The 18,923-nt window shown below is 43.0% G+C and overlaps 1 long non-coding RNA gene across 2 annotated transcripts in view; it reads right to left on the bottom strand.

The window, feature by feature from the left end:
- Nucleotides 1–18,112, bottom strand: part of LOC146644396 (uncharacterized) — a 20,148-nt gene extending 2,036 nt beyond the window's left edge. The window contains exons 1-3 of one of the 2 annotated variants that reach the window (XR_014909359.1): nt 17,901–18,112; nt 12,927–13,057; nt 5,160–5,343 (exon numbers count right to left, since the gene is read on the bottom strand). This is a non-coding gene — a long non-coding RNA (uncharacterized LOC146644396). The remainder of the gene's footprint in view (nt 1–5,159; nt 5,344–12,926; nt 13,058–17,900) is intronic. The other variant, XR_014909360.1, reaches the window with a different exon arrangement.
- Between the last annotated feature and the right edge of the window lie 811 nt (nt 18,113–18,923).

Raw genomic sequence — 18,923 nt, 5'->3', positions numbered from 1 at the left:
AATGACTGGAACCTGCAGTTATTGCAGTGATTTCTCTGATAGAAACTAGTGATGTCATACAGAATTTAACCCTCTGGAGTCTGGGGTATAATTGGCCTTCATAGTTCACCTTTTAAAGCTGTTTGCCATGCCTTTTTGTATCATTATCTTTTTGCATCATTGTACCTGCCACTTATGCCTCTAACAACATCTGTGCTGCCTGAATACACCATAGGCTAGCATACAATCCCTTGGAACCTTATCTGTACACTATACAGGGAGTGCAGAATTATTAGGCAAATGAGTATTTTGTCCACATCATCCTCTTCATGCATGTTGTCTTACTCCAAGCTGTATAGGCTCGAAAGCCTACTACCAATTAAGCATATTAGGTGATGTGCATCTCTGTAATGAGAAGGGGTGTGGTCTAATGACATCAACACCCTATATCAGGTGTGCATAATTATTAGGCAACGTCCTTTCCTTTGGCAAAATGGGTCAAAAGAAGGACTTGACAGGCTCAGAAAAGTCAAAAATAGTGAGATATGTTGCAGAGGGATGCAGCAGTCTCAAAATTGCAAAGCTTCTGAAGTGTGATCATCGAACAATCAAGCGTTTCATTCAAAATAGTCAACAAGGTCGCAAGAAGCGTGTGGAAAAACCAAGGCGCAAAATAACTGCCCATGAACTGAGAAAAGTCAAGCGTGCAGCTGCCAAGATGCCACTTGCCACCAGTTTGGCCATATTTCAGAGCTGCAACATCACTGGAGTGCCCAAAAGCACAAGGTGTGCAATACTCAGTGACATGGCCAAGGTAAGAAAGGCTGAAAGACGACCACCACTGAACAAGACACACAAGCTGAAATGTCAAGACTGGGCCAAGAAATATCTCAAGACTGATTTTTCTAAGGTTTTATGGACTGATGAAATGAGAGTGAGTCTTGATGGGCCAGATGGATGGGCCCGTGGCTGGATTGGTAAAGGGCAGAGAGCTCCAGTCCGACTCAGATGCCAGCAAGGTGGAGGTGGAGTACTGGTTTGGGCTGGTATCATCAAAGATGAGCTTGTGGGGCCTTTTCGGGTTGAGGATGGAGTCAAGCTCAACTCCCAGTCCTACTGCCAGTTTCTGGAAGACACCTTCTTCAAGCATTGGTACAGGAAGAAGTCTGCATCCTTCAAGAAAAACATGATTTTCATGCAGGACAATGCTCCATCACATGCGTCCAAGTACTCCACAGCGTGGCTGGCAAGAAAGGGTATAAGATGTTCAAGATGGCGCCGCGGATGGCAGCCTCGGTACTGCGCTCTCTCGCACTTTTCTTGTTTTTGTTTATTTTCTGCGCTTTTGGTCACTCAGACCACATCACTTTCTCCAGAGATCAACTGCTTAACATCAGGCAGTCATCTCACTATAGTTCTTATCCATTTTTCACAAACCCGGAAAGTTTTTTGGAGATTTTAGTTGGAGGCGCAGCAGCTCTCTGGCTCCTGGAGAAGACGTAGACGGGGGAGTCGCGCCGGTGCGCTGGTGAAACTACGTCGGCGAGGATTCCGCACGGCACTCCCCTCCATTCACCTCGCGAATCTCCGCTCTCTTCCAAACAAAGTCGACGAATTACTGCTCTTAAACCGGACTAACAAGGACTTTGCACGCTCTGCTGCCCTCTGCTTCACTGAAACCTGGCTCAGTGAGCGAGTCCCAGACGCTGTCTTAAATCTGCCGGGCTTCCAACTTCACCGGGCGGACCGCGAAACAGAGCTCTCAGGGAAAACAAAGGGTGGTGGAGTCTGCTTCTACATTAATGAAGGTTGGTGTACTGATGTCACAGTGTTACAGAAACACTGCAGCCCACACTTGGAAAGTTTTTTCATCAACTGTAAACCTTTTTATTCACCGCGGGAGTTTTCTTCCTTCATGCTGGTCGGAGTTTACATCCCTCCACAGGCCAACGTGAACAACGCACTGTGCGAGCTGGCTGACCAGATTACTACCCTGGAGAGGAAATTCCCGGATTCCTTTACAATTATTCTTGGGGATTTTAACAGAGCAAACCTAAACTACGAACTCCCTAAATACAGACAGCATATAGACTGCCCCACCAGGGACATCATCATACTGGATCACTGCTACACCACTAAAAGATGCCTATCGCTCTGTGCCCCGGGCAGCTTTGGGACATTCTGATCACTGCATGGTCCATCTTATTCCAGTTTATAGGCAAAAAGTCAAACATGCCAAGCCTGTAGTCAAAACTGTGAAGAAGTGGACTAACGCAGCAAAGCAGGAATTGCAGGACTGTTTTGACTCCACTGATTGGACTGTTTTTGAAGCTGCATCTGAGAACCTAGATGAGCTCACGGACACTGTGACATCATACATCAGTTTCTGTGAAGACGTGTGTGTGCCAACAAAGACCTTTTGCACATACAACAACAATAAACCATGGTTCACTCCTAAACTCCAACATCTTCGTAAGGCCAAGGAGGACGCCTACAGAAGTGGTGACAGGGTCCTGTACAAGCAAGCCAGGAACACACTGACCAAGGAGATCAAAGCAGCTAAAAGGATCTACTCCCAGAAGCTGGAAGAACGGCTCTCAGCCAACGACCCTGCGTCAGTGTGGAGGGGCCTGCAGGAAATCACCAGCTACAGATGGCCCCCCCACCCACTATTGAAGCAAACAAAGACCTGGCCAACGAGTTAAACACTTTCTATTGCAGGTTTGAGACGGACCGACTCCCACGCCCCACCCTCCCCTCCCCAGGGACATTGCTTCAGACATTGACCCCCAACACACCTTCCACCTCTCCCCCCCTTCTCCCTGCCCCTCCCCAACCCAGACTCAACGACCTCCACCACACCTCTCACCCCCCTTTCCTCCTCCATGAAACTAAGAATACACACTCAGGATGTGAGACGACTATTCCAGAAACAGAAGCCCAGGAAAGCCCCCGGACCAGATGGCGTCTCACCCTCCTGCCTCAAAACCTGTGCTGAACAGCTGGCTCCCATCTTTACTCGCATATTCAACAGATCCCTGGAGCTGTGTGAAGTTCCCTCCTGCTTCAAACGCTCCACCATCATCCCTGTTCCCAAGAAACCCACCATCACAGGACTGAATGACTACAGACCTGTCGCCTTGACGTCTGTGGTCATGAAATCCTTCGAACGACTGGTGTTAGCCCATCTGAAAGACATTACAGGCCACCAGCTGGACCCTCTGCAGTTTGCCTACCGGGCAAACAGGTCGGTGGATGATGCAGTGAACATGGGGCTGCATTACATCCTGCAACACCTTGACCACCCGGGAACTTATGCCAGGGTCCTGTTTGTGGACTTTAGTTCGGCTTTTAACACCATTGTGCCTGAACTTCTTTCCTCCAAACTCTCCCAGCTCAGCGTGTCACCAGCTACCTGTCAGTGGATCACCAGCTTCCTGACAGACAGAAAGCAACAAGTGAGGCTGGGGGAGATCACCTCTGAAACCCGGTCCCTCAGTATTGGTGCCCCTCAAGGATGTGTCCTCTCACCACTACTGTTCTCCCTCTACACTAACGACTGCACCTCCAAGAACTCTGCTGTCAAACTCCTAAAGTTTGCAGATGACACCACTGTCATTGGCCTCATTCAAGATGGTGATGAGTCTGCATACCGGCAGGAAGTTGAGCGGCTGGTACTCTGGTGCAGTCAGCACAATCTGGAGCTGAACACTCTTAAGACTGTAGAGATGACAGTGGACTTCAGGAGACATCCCTCAACTCTGCTCCCCCTCACCATATCAGACAGCCCTGTGTCAACTGTGAAGACCTTCAAGTTCCTGGGTACAACCATCTCCCAGGACCTGAAGTGGGAGACCAACATCAACTCCATCCTCAAAAAGACCCAGCAGAGGATGTACTTCCTGAGACAACTGGGGAAGTACAGTCTTCCACAGGAGCTGCTGATCCAGTTCTACACTGCGGTCATTGAGTCTGTCCTGTGCTCCTCCATCACAGTCTGGTATGGAGCAGCCACTAAACAGGACAGGAGCAGACTGCAGCGGACTGTACGGGCAGCAGAAAGGATCATCAGCGCCCCCCTGCCCTCCATCCAGGATCTGTACCTCTCAAGAACCAGGAAACGGGCAGGGAAAATCATCGCAGACCCCTCACACCCTGCACACAGACTTTTTGATCTGCTGCCCTCTGGCAGACGGTACAGAAGCCTGCAGACCAGGACCACCCGACACAGGAACAGTTTCTTTCCCCTCGCCATCTCCCTTCTTAACAGTTGACCTGTCACACTGCTCCCACTGCCAGACTGCAACTGCACCTTATGTACATTTTGTAGTATTCATTCCACCTCATTCATTTCTGTATTTTATGTATATACGTTTAGATTCGTTATTTATAGTTGGTTTACACAGCTTTGTGTATGTATGTGTAATGTGTATATATAGACGTGTGTGTGTGTGTGTGTGTGTGTGTGTGTGTGTGAGTGAGTGAGTGAGTGAGTGAGTGAGTGAGTGAGTGAGTGAGTGAGAGAGAGAGAGAGAGATTTACATTGCTGTGCTTGAGAGCCAAACCAAATTCCCTGTATGTGTCTGCACATATACTTGGCCAATAAACACGATTCTGATTCTGAAAAGAAGAAAAACTAATGACATGGCCTCCTTGTTCACCTGATCTGAACCCCATTGAGAACCTGTGGTCCATCATCAAATGTGAGATTTACAAGGAGGGAAAACAGTACACCTCTCTGAACAGTGTCTGGGAGGCTGTGGTTGCTGCTGCACGCAATGTTGATGGTGAACAGATCAAAACACTGACAGAATCCATGGATGGCAGGCTTTTGAGTGTCCTTGCAAAGAAAGGTGGCTATATTGGTCGCTGATTTGTTTTTGTTTTGTTTTTGAATGTCAGAAATGTATATTTGTGAATGTGGAGATGTTATATTGGTTTCACTGGTAAAAATAAATAATTGAAATGGGTATATATTTGTTTTTTGTTAAGTTGCCTAATAATTATGCACAGTAATAGTCACCTGCACACACAGATATCCCCCTAAAATAGCTAAAACTAAAAACAAACTAAAAACTACTTCCAAAAACATTCAGCTTTGATATTAATGAGTTTTTTGGGTTCATTGAGAACATGGTTGTTGTTCAATAATAAAATTATTCCTCAAAAATACAACTTGCCTAATAATTCTGCACTCCCTGTATGTCACTCTCAGGCTCGGGATGATGTTGGAGGGCTTGCGACACAGAAAACCTGTCCTTCCTCCATCCGTGGGCACTCCCATTGGACATGCCCTGGTCGTCTGCACCTCCAGCCCTCCTGCTTTGACACTTCCGCTGGGTGGGGTGCAGCACCTCGGGACTCCTGAAAAGATAGCAAAAAGAGAGAGATTATTCAGTGTAGTGGTCATGTCACCCAGTCGGTGGCAGCTGACCCACTCCACTGTGCCTGCTGGGAGCCCCTCAGATGTAGAATTTAGAAATCATGCATAACACTAAATTGACAATTACTGCAATGACTACCCCAAATTAATTTAGTTTTGTTGATTAAATAGTGGCTTGGATTGTGTGTATATGTGTGTGTGTAAGTTTACATGTGTAACAATTGTGGATGGTTGTCAACTCACACACCAGTATATTGGGGATGCTGTTGCCATTGAGAAACTTCATTTTTATTGTATTCAGTGCACTTAAAACTGCATTTCTGTCTTAAAACTGCAATTGCCCCTTAAAGTGACTTTTTTCAGCTTTTCTGTGTGTGTGTGTGTCCCGGCATGATCCCCACTGTGTATAACTCCACATTTCCCCCTGTTGAAAGTGTGTTACTGTCTAGGACCTAAGACGTAGCCTGCCTTATGCCTGAACTTAATAGATCAGACAAAGTTCAAATCAGAACCATAATACTTTATTAATCTAGGAGTAAGTTATGTCGTGATAGTTGCTCCAAGACAGTAAGAACAATAACTAATACGTTAAAGTACCAGATAAATAAAACAATATGAAAAAAAAAATTCCTCCTTTTAGATGGAGGAATTGTACAAAGAGGCAGGAATGAGTTCCTGTGTCATTCAGCGGTGCATTTCAGTAATCTGTCTCTCACTGAACGTGCTCCTGTGATTGGCCAAAACATAATAGAGCGAATGAAAGGTATTGTCCAGCATTGTCCGTATCTTGGACAACATCCACTTCTCAGACACCAATTTTAGAGAGTCCAGCTCCATTCCCTCAACATTACTGGTTTTGCAGATCAGTTTATTGAGTTTGTTGCTATTTGCAACCCTTAGCCCGCTGCCCCAACATACAACAGCATTACGCATGGCAGTGGCCAGAACGCACCCGTAGAAAATCCAGAGCAGATGTTAAAAGCTCTCCACTGTCTCAGAAAATAGAAACAACACAGTTGTGTTTTTAATCCAGTCCAGGTTATTGTGAATGTGTACTGTGAGGTATTAACATTCCTCCACAATGTCCATATCAATCCTCTGGATTGTAAGAGGAGTCAGTGGTTCCTTGGTCCTCCACAATCATTATCCTCCAAATTCAAGTCCACAGTCGTGGTTTTTGTCATATTGACCTACAGAGGATTCTGCTCGCATCATGTGACAAAAGAGTTGACCACAGCCCAGCACTCTGTCTCATCACCCCAGTGATGCATGAAGATGGCAAGTCTCTGTGCAGTGGCTAAAGTCTGTGGTGTGGAGATTGAATAGGAAAGGGAAGAGGACAGTCTCTTGTGGTGCCCTGGTGTTGCTGACCACCTTGTCAGACACACAATTCTAAAGATGCATATATTATGTTTTTATGTCAGATAATCTATAATCCAGGACTAATAGGCATTCTAAAAGAGAGTAATGTCTTAAAGAGGGTTTCCCTAGAGCTACCTATACCAAGTGCTACATTATCAAAACATAATGATAATAATAATGGATTGCATTTATATAGTGCTTTCCAAGGCGCTTTACAATTCCACTTTTCATTCACTCTCGCATTCACACACTGGTGGAGGCAGCTACAGTTGTAGCCACAGCTGCCCTGGGGCAGACTGACAGAGGCGAGGCTGCCATATTGCGCCATTGGCCCCTCTGGCCACCACCAGTAGGCGGTAGGTGAGGTGTTTTGCCCAAAGACACAACGACCAGGACAGAGAGCCCGCGGATCAAATCAGCGACCTTCCGGTTACAATGTGCTTCCCAACCCACTGAGCCATGGTCGCCCCATATGAGTGGGTGGAGGGAGGTTTGGAGTTTTCTCACACCCCCTTCTCTGCGACCTGCTGGAGCGGGGGGCCAGGAGGAGGAGTTGGCCGTCCGACTGCGGTCTGGAGTGTGGGGCCTCCCTGGTGCTGCGGAGTCGGGGCGATCTGCTTCTTCCCACCGCAGGGAAAAGGGTAACACCACCTGGGTCTGGGTGCAGTTCCCCCCTCCAGGGGCAAGGGTACCTAGACCCGGTTCGTAGAGTACGCTTGGGGAGTGTGATCGTGTGTACAGCGTCTCTTTATGTCTGTCTCCACGTTGGTTGAGTGTGGAGTAAGTGCATATGAGAGCATGAGGGTGGGAATGGATGTTTGTATATGTGTGTGCCTGTATGTCTGTGTCTATATGTCAGGTTGGGTATCAGACGCCACCTCTCTGGGGACACCTCAGGCCCTCCAAGGTATGGAGGCCTATCTCCCCCTACCACCACTTCCCCTGCCAGTGGCGGACTCCCTCAGACATCGGTGCGTTGGTGGTTCTTTGTGTCCGGGGATGGGCGTCCAGGTACACACCGGCTCACTCCTTGGTTGCTGCTTATCGAGGCCTGGAGCCTGGAGCTCTCTCGGGCCACTTCGGGGGTGGGGTGCCCCCGGCCTCTCGGCCTGGGGCTCGGTCACTCAGGCACGGCTGGCTGCCGGCGGAGCTCACGGGCACGTCACTGCAAACTCCCCCTGGCTTCTGCTCCGCGGCTGCTGAGTGAGCCCTCATCTGGGACTCTCCTCAGCTCTTTCTGGGACAGTGGCGCGGCTGCCCCTCTGTTAGTCTTCCTTGGTCTCTTGTGTTCTGGGGGCCTCTGGATGTCTGGAGTTTTGATCTCCTCCATACCTGCTTCATGCCCTGGAGGACGGGGCTGTGCCCCCCCACACCCTGTAACAGATCCTTACATGAAGGAACCTTTTAAAAAACAAGCGCGTCCATGCTCACAGGTGTACACACAGGTGATCACACCCACAAACTACACCCTTTTTGGCTCCTACCTCAAAGCACACTGTGCGCTGTCGATCTTACGTGCTGCACAATAATGTTTAACATTTAGTATTTACTGTTATATTCCCATATATCATCGTGATGTTGTTTATTATATTGCTCTAGTGTTCTTCTGCTTGTTTTCTTTTTTCTTTCTCAACAGGTGATCCAGGAAAAGAAAAAGAGGGAAAAAAAAGGACCCAAAGACAAAGGTGATGAAGCAGATTTTCATTGTCTTTTCTCTCTCTTTTCTCCTTTTTCTTTCCCTCTCCTTATGTTAACTTTCTCCTGAACTTTTCTTCTTGTTTTTCCTTTCCCATCCCCGAGTCCAGTCTGGCCTGATTACAATAACTTAGAATAAAAATAACTGGTAAAGATCAAAAAAAAAAAAAAAAAAAAAAAAAGAAAAAGAAATTGATCATTTGATTTTTTTATGACACAGCAATAGTGAATGTTCCCACCCTCTGCTCTTTGTAACTTAACGGAATCTTTCCATTTTCGTATTTTGGACATTGAGTCCACCTTCGCAGTAGTTATTGACTGCAAAATAAAGCTGCCAGAAATGTAAAACCCTACGTCCAATCTTAAAACAGGAAGTTAGCATTTTCTCACATACAGGGTCTATAATCAATTATTACATGTAAAAAATGCAGGAAATAGTCTATGTATGTACAAGATCGTTGTGTGAAATTAACGTCTTTTTTTGTAGATTTAACAGTTTTTAATGTGCATTTCATTCACTGTAAATCAATTAACATATTTTGTCTGTATAGCTGTCTACTGTGCTTCTGTATTTTTACAAAAACTCTCTGGCAACCACAGCTGCCAATTCTTTTTTGTAAAAACAACAGTTCTCATTTTTACAGTGTACTAGCTGCTAATGATACTGTGCAATCACTAATCACTAATGAGGGCGCTGTTTATGGCTGATGTTACAGTTAGAAAAGTGTGATGACTCGTGCATTTGGTGGCATTAATGATTGATTGTAGAGTCCATCAAGATGAAAAAACAAAATCCAGGCTTTTGTATTGACATTATAGACATTATAAATGAGCTCTCATATGATAAATAGACTATACAAAACCCATGAGCCTTTGTTGCTGTGGTAAGTTCCATGCGGGGAACCGTCATGGGCTCAAGGGCATCTGAATTGCAGCTTCAGGGGCTGGACCTTTTCACCAAACCCATGGAAGAATGTCCAAAGATTGGGCACCCATTTGAAGACCTGACTACAGATGACCCAGATGTAAAAGGTAACCTGGTGTGTGCTAGTAAAGTCAAAGAATGTGAAGATGTAGTGCTACATCTTACAGCCCCACACAACTCCTGGATTACAGGGAAAGTAATCCATACCATCTCGGACAAGACAAGAGTGGTGCCACAAGTGAGGATCAAAACCAAAACGAGTATGCTGGACAGGCCCATTACAAAGATTTGCCTTCTGCAGGAATCAGGCTGAAGTAATCACCAGCAGAGACTGAAGTTTGTTTATGTTGTGAATGAAGAACATTTGTGTACTTTGGCTCCACAAGTTTTAATTTGGTAACTGTGCAATAGAGTCACAATTAGGGGCCAGTATGTGGGAGCCAAGTTAATATAGTTCATATATTGTGTTGGCTTGGTTAAGTAAAACCATGAATATGTCTGCCTTAAAGGCTTGGTTTATAGTTAAAATCCCGGCATCATGGATTTATGCAAATGAGTGCATGGGGTGCGGGAGGGGGAAGAGAGAGAAAAAGGTTAGTACGGCGTAGGGCAAGACACTGCAGCCGAGGAGATCAGAGACACATGGTTTTCCTACCGTGTGGCTATTTTGTTGAGGATAAATCAAACCTGATTACTCCTGTAAGAAGATTTGCAAGCTGTGGAATAAATCTATGTTTGCTTCTTTTCACATCTCGTGGAAATTTTTCTTTTTCCTTTTCAAACTAACTTACACGAGTGAAGCACAGGAAAACTGGTCCCACGGCTATACAAACAACAACAAAAATAATAATACTAATAATGATGATGTCTAGCTAGCCATTCTTTCCTGTTTATCCTTATCAGGGATAATATTTAAACATTTTACATTTAAACTTGTGTTGTTGAAAGCACTTTTAAACAAAATGTATAGTAATAGTAATGCATTGTATTAATATGCATGTTTAAAAACTCCCAAGGTCAGCTTTATTATTACAGCAAATCGAAAATACCCAATTAAATGGGAATAAAATAAAACACATAAGACCACGAAACAATACTGATCAAGGTCGCAACAAACTAAGACCACGTTAGAATGAAGGTGTAACCAAATTAGTTTTCTGAGAGACCTGATACGATTCATGCCACACACTTTTTGTGATCACAGTTTGAATTTGCTATATTTACAGTTCTGTTTTAGCACCCTGATACTTCCAGCCTGCCATGTCCAGCCAGCTCTGCTGTAGTCATTCTGACTCCACACACCTTCACTACTTCAGTACTGAAATAGGGGAGGCAACTTCCTAGACTAACTACAAGGCTCGCAAAATCGCTAGCCCCGGGACATCGGGCTAGCAATAGTTTCCAGTCGGGCTACCAAAATCCATCTCAGCCCTTCCCGTCGGGCTATCATAGAAAGGAAAACTGTGTGTCAATACTTTTGCATTCTTTCGCAAATATAGCTGGGTAATTATGTCATTGGCATCGGTGAGCCACTGTCAATATGTGACATATTGAAATCGCGTTTGAATTTGCGCTTGTTTTTTGCTTTCACTTTGCGATCGCGCGAATTCTGTATAGAGAGCGGCAGCACTGATTGGTGAGTGACAGATTAGTTGCGCACCAATTCCTCTGGCATCGTCTTATCAATTGTTAGCTTACTATTCAAACATGACAAGTGAAATCTCTCGCAGCTTATACATGTGATAGAGGTTGATTGTGCAGAGAATCGCTAACCGTTATGCAAGTACGTGTGTAAAAGCAGCAGGATTTACGCCGGTATTTTAGTTCTGCAGAGCCAAATAATAAAGGTCAGGGTGGAGAAGGGACAGCCAAAGAAAAGCCTACCACAAAACGGAAAAGTTATGACAAATCAGACTATGAGGCAAAAAGAAAGCGCAGCTTTTTTAGTTTCATGGACAAAAGAATTTGTGGCTGGAATATGGCGAGCTAAATAACGTAATCTTCTGTCGGGTGTGTCGTGAGTTTCCCTCGATTTCTGAGTCGACAAGCGCCTTTGTTACTGGGACCAGTAATTTTAAGAAAGGTCCCATCAGAACCCATGAGAAATGCAAGAAATGCATTATTGCTCAGTCTGCAGTATCTTTCCCAGAACAAACACCAATTGCAAAAAACATACCTGAAATAAACCTGAAAAATCTGTTTAGAACAGTGTACTATGTTGCAAAGAGTGAACCACCATTGCAAAGACTGCTAAATTTTGCCAAACTTCAAAAAGCAAATGTCCTAGATCTTGGTTCCACTTACCTCTTGCCCGTGATTTCAGTGGAAATGTCCCATGCATTATGCTTTTATGTATAATATTGTAAAAGAAACAAAACACCAATCAAAAAACTGTCCATTTTTTTTTTGGGCTACTTAAATTTATTTTGGGCTACCAAAAACTGAAGAGTGTTAGGATGCCTGGGTCGTTGACCCAGGGTTTTTGAGGTTATTATATCATTTATCATTTCTAGTCTTTGGTTTCTTTGTTAGAGTTCTTTCTTATGGTTTATGTCTCTGTGCAATCCTTAGTTGCTGTCTCCCCTCTCTGCTATATCCCCATGTCCAGTCAGTGTCTGTCCTGGTCCCATGTCTCTGTTCCCTCTGTTGTAGTGCCTGCCTGTGAGTCTGTAAGTTCAGTCTGTGTTATGTTTCCTGTTTTATTTTGAAGATCCTTGTCTTATGTTAATGTATCTGGTTTTGCTTCCCCAGTTTCGTTAGGCCTGATTTGCCCCAGCTGTGTTTCCCTCCTGTTGCCCATTCCCTGATTGCTCCCTCTGTGTATTTCAGCCCTGTGTTTCAGTTTGTCGGTGTTGTGATCTACCCTTATCTGGCTGTGTGTGCTTTCTGCATAAGTGTATTTTGTATTCCTAGTTTTGTTACCCTTTGGAGTTCAGCATTAAAGCTGTTTTGAGTTCACGTCTGTCCCACTAGGTTTAAATCTGGGACTCTCCACCATTTGACCTTAGAACTGAAGAAGCTTCTCGGATGAGAGGTGAAACGTCTTCAAGCAACTTAAAGTCCAGACGCCTTTCTTTGCAAGCTCCTTTGATTGCAATGACCTGGATGACTGAGAACCTTCACAGACAGTCTGTCTCCGGAGTCTGCACTTTGGGTCCTTTTCCTGCCTGCATACAGCCGTTCCATAACAAAGAGTGTCTGCCCGAAGGGCTACCAGGGATTTTGAAATTTTGCGAGCCGTGAACTATTCACTTTAGCTAAAGTTATTATGCTAGCTAAAGAGTTGGGATACTGTGTAAGACATAAATAAACTTAAAATACAAAGTTTGGACATTCTTTTGCACAATTCCTTACTGTAGGGGTCTCTGCAAGCACACGGGGCTCTGAGAGGGTACAAAATGACAACTTTGGAATTCTACTAGAAACAGTCAATCATATTTGTTTGTCAAAGCTGAATTCAGGATAAACTACGCTAAATTAGTGTTTTTAGCTAACAGCTACAATAAGCACAAAGGTTACTGTACAGCAATCATTTGTTAACAAGATGCTTGTTCTTACACATGTAATACATTTATTCCCAACCTGAAAGTTCATCCGCTGGTCATTCGACATGATGAAGGACTTCCGAGGTCTTAATCCAGCTCCAGCTCAAGATGATGTAGATTGCCGTCAGTAACACTTTCGGTCCGCTGTTAAAAGGGAGTTCTAATAATCTGCGGATGTAAGTCCCAAAAAACTGAATTTTTGAACTGAAATTGAATTGTAGAACTGAATGGTGAGAAGTGAAACTGAAATTATTTGAGAGCTACATTTTTAAAGGATAAAATATAGTTTCAAAGCAAATTTATTCAGTTTCAAAATATAAAATTCAATTTCAACCTGGTGCCAATCATTTTCAAACAAATATGTTGAATTTCAAGTTAGGCTAATTTAAATTCAGTTTTAAAAAGCATTTATTCGAGTTACAATTCAGATTCAAGCTGAACTATTCAAATTCGAATTTAACTTATTCAAATTCATTTTCTGATGGCACAAAGTTCTGCCCATACCAATCACCCAACAGTCTCCATCACCAATATGGTGATGTGATTATTACATAATCGTTGTTGATATGATGATGACCTCTTCTGGTAGCCCAAATAGTTTGTATGGGCTCTTCTGTCTGTATGTTGTTAAAAGTAGTGAAAGACTGGTGACCACTGTCTTACTTAGATTAATGCCCTCAATTAGGTTTACATTGACTGTATGTATGCATTTGGACCAAACCAAAAATAATGCCAATCTAAAACATTGGTTGGCTGGCTCCCTAACTGCATTTGCTGATGTGTTTATGTTAATATCACCCCACCCCAGTCCGGGAAACAGGGAGAGAGAGAATGCCATGAGGTAGGACAGTGAGCATACATACATTTTGTCATTAAAAAAAAAAAGAACATTATACCATCCTAGGATGACACAAATAAGACCCAATTGTTCTTTATCCATACACTAGTATTTAAACCATAACGGTCTCTGGTGAGCTTTTAGCTAACCTTTTTTAATATGTAACCTTTACTTGACCCGATAATAAAAAGAGCTTAAAAATCCTATGGTTGCTTAGGTAATACAGTTTAACTCTGCACTTAACTGAAATGAACATCTTTAAACCAGATGATTATCCATGTTTTAATTAGGAAGATTCCTTTAGGATTTCTTTACACTGAATGTGTAGCTGTTTGAAATGACTGCAAAATTACTGAAAGATATAGTGTATATGTAATATTGCCCCTTTGCCCTTTTCGTTGGATAGGTGGAGTGACATGCATGCTTTTAAAAACACTGGAAAAGAGGTTTACTGAATTAAAATTTTGGCTCTACAGTATAGTAAACAATCCATTAGCTGTAACTGCTAGTCTGTGTTGTTATAATTATGGACTGACCATCAAGCATAGACTCCTGCAGATCACAAAAAGCTGGAAAGCCTTCATGGCCCCAAAAAAAAAAAAAAAAAGCGCCCATGGCTGAACATCAACCAAGTAGGGGAGACCGGGGATAGTTGTAACGTGGGTCAGTTGTAACACTTCCAATTTCTCCAATCAGGGCTAAGTTTCAAATGATGTGACTCATCCTGTGCATGCCCAATTCAGCTCTGCTATCACACGTGAAAAATCAGCACATTTTGTCAAACACAGACAATTTAACACAAAAAAAGTAATTTGTATGCCAAAAAGTACGTTTTTCTACTTTATTTCAATTTCTAATAGCATTATCTGCTTTGCAGTTAAACTCATCAAACTTGAATTATGTTATTTGTATGTCTATGGGGATATATTCTGTGTAGGCACACAGCACAAGCATTCTCCACTGCAACCACTGAACATCCAAGGTATGGACATTGAGGCTGTGGACAGCTACAGGTACCTTGGTGTTCATCTGAACAATAGACTGGACTGGACTCATAACTCAGACGCCCTCTACAGGAAAGGGCAGAGCAGGCTGTACCTGCTGCGGAGACTCAGGTCGTTTGGAGTGGAGGGCCCACTCCTGAAGAAATTCTATGACTCTGTTGTGGCTTCTGCTATCTTTTATGGCGTGGTCTGCTGGGGCGGCAGCATCTCTGCTGGGGACAGGAAGAGACTGAACAGGGTGATCCGAAGGGCCAGCTCTGTTCTAGGATGCCCTCTGGACCCAGTGGAGGTGGTGAGTGACAGGAGAACGGCGGCTAAGCTGTCATCCCTGATGGACAACATCTCCCACCCCATGCAGCAGACTGTGACAGCACTGAGCAGCTCCTTCAGTGGGAGACTGCGGCACCCACGGTGTGGGACGGAGAGATTTCGCAGGTCTTTCCTCCCCCCACTGCTGTCAGACTCCATAATAAAGACTTTAACTGATCAAGCACACACATCCATACATATGCAATAATACTAAGTGCAATAATCCTTTCTGTCATCGTATTTTTACTCAGTTGTATATAGTATTTGTATTCTATTTTTATCTTATTGTATATTTATTTTATTTTATTCTACTGTATATAGTATTTTATTTTATTCTATTCTGTACAGTTGTGTACTGTATTTATTCTTATTGTATTCTAATTTTTGCCTCATAACTTTTGCACTGTCCACTTCCTGCTGTGACAAAACAAATTTCCCACGTGTGGGACTAATAAAGGTTATCTTATCTTATCTTATGTCTTTAGTGCTAATGTTTTAGCCGTTGGCTGTAATGTTAGCTAGTTCATGGCTATAGGAGTCTGGGTCAGTTGTAACAGCAACAGTCTGGGTTAGTTGTAACAATGCAAATGTTACAAGTTGCCACACTATTACTTTAACTTATATTAAATAAGTTGGGGCAACGACATCAGCAGAGAGAGGTTCACTGGTCGCATTTGTATATGTGGTTAATGCCATTGGCAACACAATTCCTCCACTGTTTGTGTTCCCACACATACATTATGCAGACCACTGTGTCAGAGATGGACCAGTAGGAAGTACTGGTAGTGGAAATAAGTCAGGATGGGTGCAAGAAACAGATTTCCTCATCTTTCTGAAGCACTTTGCAAACCACACCAAGGTAAGCCATGATAAAAAGTAATGGAATTGCGATGCTGGTGAACAACTACATTTTTTCAGCTTCATTGTTATGTTCAAAATTGGTGCAAGAGTTGTAGGTTATAATGCCCACTGAGCCAATGAGGCCAAACTCAAGGAAGACCAATCAAAATTAATGAAATATTCAGTTGCAGAAAATTCCAGAATTTGTCTTTTTTGGGGGGTTGGAATATGTTCAAAAGCTAGATTTCTGCATTCTGTCACACACACACACAGCGCTACATAAATGGCTCTAAGTGCATTCATGTGTTGAATAAACAAAGATTACATGTTAATATTTTGTTAGTACCCTTATTTCATTGTGTTACATTTCACCCCGGGATATGTTACAACTAACCCAGACTATGGGGTTAATTGTAACATTTCACTCTTTGTGTTTGAGACCATACCATGCAATGGGTAATTGTGCTGCAGAGAAAATAGCTGCAATATTTAATAGCAGAGACATGTAAATACTTTGCATTACATTTTGAATCCACTACCTTAAAAGAGCTTCAATTTACAGACAGAAATGTCAAAAATGTTACAACTATCCCCGGTCTCCCCTAGTTGGTATAAATCTTCCCCCATCACTGACATACCTACTAAAGAAAGAAATGTGATAATTAATAGCTAACTAGTTTATCTGGTTATAGAGTGCATAACAGCAGCACCTGATTTATGATCATGGCCACATTCCTGAGAAAATGCTTTTCTCTGTTTATGCCTGTTAGTATCAGTGTGAATCCAAACCTACTATACAACACACTATGTGTCGGTCCCGAACGAAACAGCTCTTAGAGCCGACTCTTTGAAGTGAACGACGCAAGCGGGCTCGTTTTTTATTTTTGTTTCCCCCCCTCTCTCTCGCACTTTTTTTCCGCTTCACTCCGCACGCGAGCCTTGTGCTTTACGCTGGGCAGAGGGGGGAGGAGCGGTAGTTACACTCAGCACAGGAACAGAGCTAGAGGGGGGAGAGAGAGAGAGAGAGAGAAAGAGCCAGGGACAACAATGTCTCATTAGAAAGGTTTAGTAATCATCCACAACTATTTTCAGCTGTGGATAATAAAGGATTCAGAAGGTTTATTCATGCAGGCCCATATGACAGAGAATGTGCATCTTCTTTTTGTTTTCATATTTTAATTTATATTTAATTGCATTGTGGTTTGCAGTGTTTTGTGTTGTTTCACTTTAAATTTGTTTAAAAGGAAAAAGCTGAAAATTTAAATAGTTAAAAGTTGAACCGTGAATAGTTTGTTTTTGTATTATATGATTTATTTATTACATTTTATGTGGAGTGAATAAATAAAAGTATATTTACGGTGGCCCCTAGAGACAAAGCGCGTACAAAACAAGACAGAAGTGCTCCAGGATGCTAGGGCGCAGTGTTGAACTTTTGTTACCTAGTGGCTACACAAGCCAGGAAGTACCAACGACCGGATCTGGTGTGTGGTAGTAACAGGTAAACAAACAATTTTTATTTTTATTTTTTTAAATTTGAATATATGAGTGCTTGTGTATAAAATACACATGCTTTCAATTGTGTAATTTAAGCGATCTAGGTAGCTCTGTTTTGGAAGTTCAGTTAACGCTACAAATGTGTTTTGGAGTTTGTACGTGCTTTGTCTCGAGGGGCCACCGTAAATATTTATATGTAAACATAAATAAAACCACTTGTTTTTACATTAGTAATTCCTTTTGTGCATAATTTAATTGTTGTTAATAATAAATTCATTAAAGCAACAAAACAAAACTCCCTTTAGTTAGTCGAGCCAAAAGAGCCAGAAAGCCCATCACTACAACACACTGTGTGCAGTTAAAAAAAAAAAAAAAAAAAAAAAAAAGCCAGACTCAAACCAAAACTTCTAAAAAAAACTTTCTGCCATCTTTAAGACACTTAAATGCAGTAACTATTTCCCAAAGTATAAATACATTTCCATAAATCCCAAGCATATAAGCAGCAAATATGAGTCCAAGAGCTTACCGATAGCCCGTCTAGCTCAAAGTCTTCCTCACAGTGGAAAGCGGATTGTGCTTTGTTTGCTGTCCTCTCAGTATGTCGCACCTGGGTCAAATGACTGCTGCATGCATTTTAAGGTCTACTAGGCATGCCAGCCCATGATTGCTTTAATTCAGCTCACCTGGCGGAGCGGTGCGCACCAGGCCGTGCTTAGTTGTAGATTGCACAAGGTCTAATCAGCGGCCACGCGCAAGCAGCAGCACAGAGCAGGTAGTGGGCAAGAGGAGGAAGAGAAGAGTAACAGCCACACCTACTAGGTCAGCGCGACATAGGAAGCATGTAAATTGAGAAGAGTAATGGGCCAAGAATAGATCCCCGAGGGACCCCAGAAAAGAGTGAGATCCTTGGGGATAGTGTGTCTCTGAAACTAACAGAGAAGGATTGATTAGATAGGTAAGATTTAAACCATTGCAATCCAGTCCCTTTAATACTGGCATATTGTTCCAGCTGAGAGATAAGAATCCTATGATCCACTGTATCAAAAGCAGCACTGACATCCAGTAATATTAAAATGGCGGAATCTCCCGAGTCTATAAAAGTTAAGAGGTCATTAGAAACTTTTAAAAGAGCATTTTCAGTGTTATGATGCATTTTAAAACCAGACTGGAATATTTCACCGATGCTGTGATTATCTAAAAAGGTCTGGAGCTGAAGGAGGACAACTTTCTACAGAACTTTGACAGAAAAGGCAAATCTGCAGATTGGTCTTTAATTTGATAGAACTGTTGGGTCCAGGTTCTGCTTTTTAAGGATAGGTTCTACCACTGCATGTTTAAAGTCAAAGGGAACAGAGCCAGACTAAAGACTGCTATTTACAATGGAAAGCAAACATATACCAACAGTGTCAAACACATCTTTCAGCAATCTAGGTGGAATGCTATGGTAAATGGACTGATTCTTATATAGCGCTTTTCTACTCTCCTGGAGTACTGAAAGCGCTCTACACAATACACCGCATTCACCCATACACACCAGCACTCTATGCTT

This window comes from Rhamphochromis longiceps, linkage group LG22, assembly GCF_057381845.1.
Source record: "Rhamphochromis longiceps isolate RC_006_pf linkage group LG22, R_longiceps_female_GT1.1, whole genome shotgun sequence".
Taxonomy (NCBI): Eukaryota; Metazoa; Chordata; class Actinopteri; order Cichliformes; family Cichlidae; genus Rhamphochromis; species Rhamphochromis longiceps.
The sequence above is the reverse complement of the archived record's forward strand: the minus strand, read 5'-3'. Positions and strand labels throughout refer to the sequence as shown.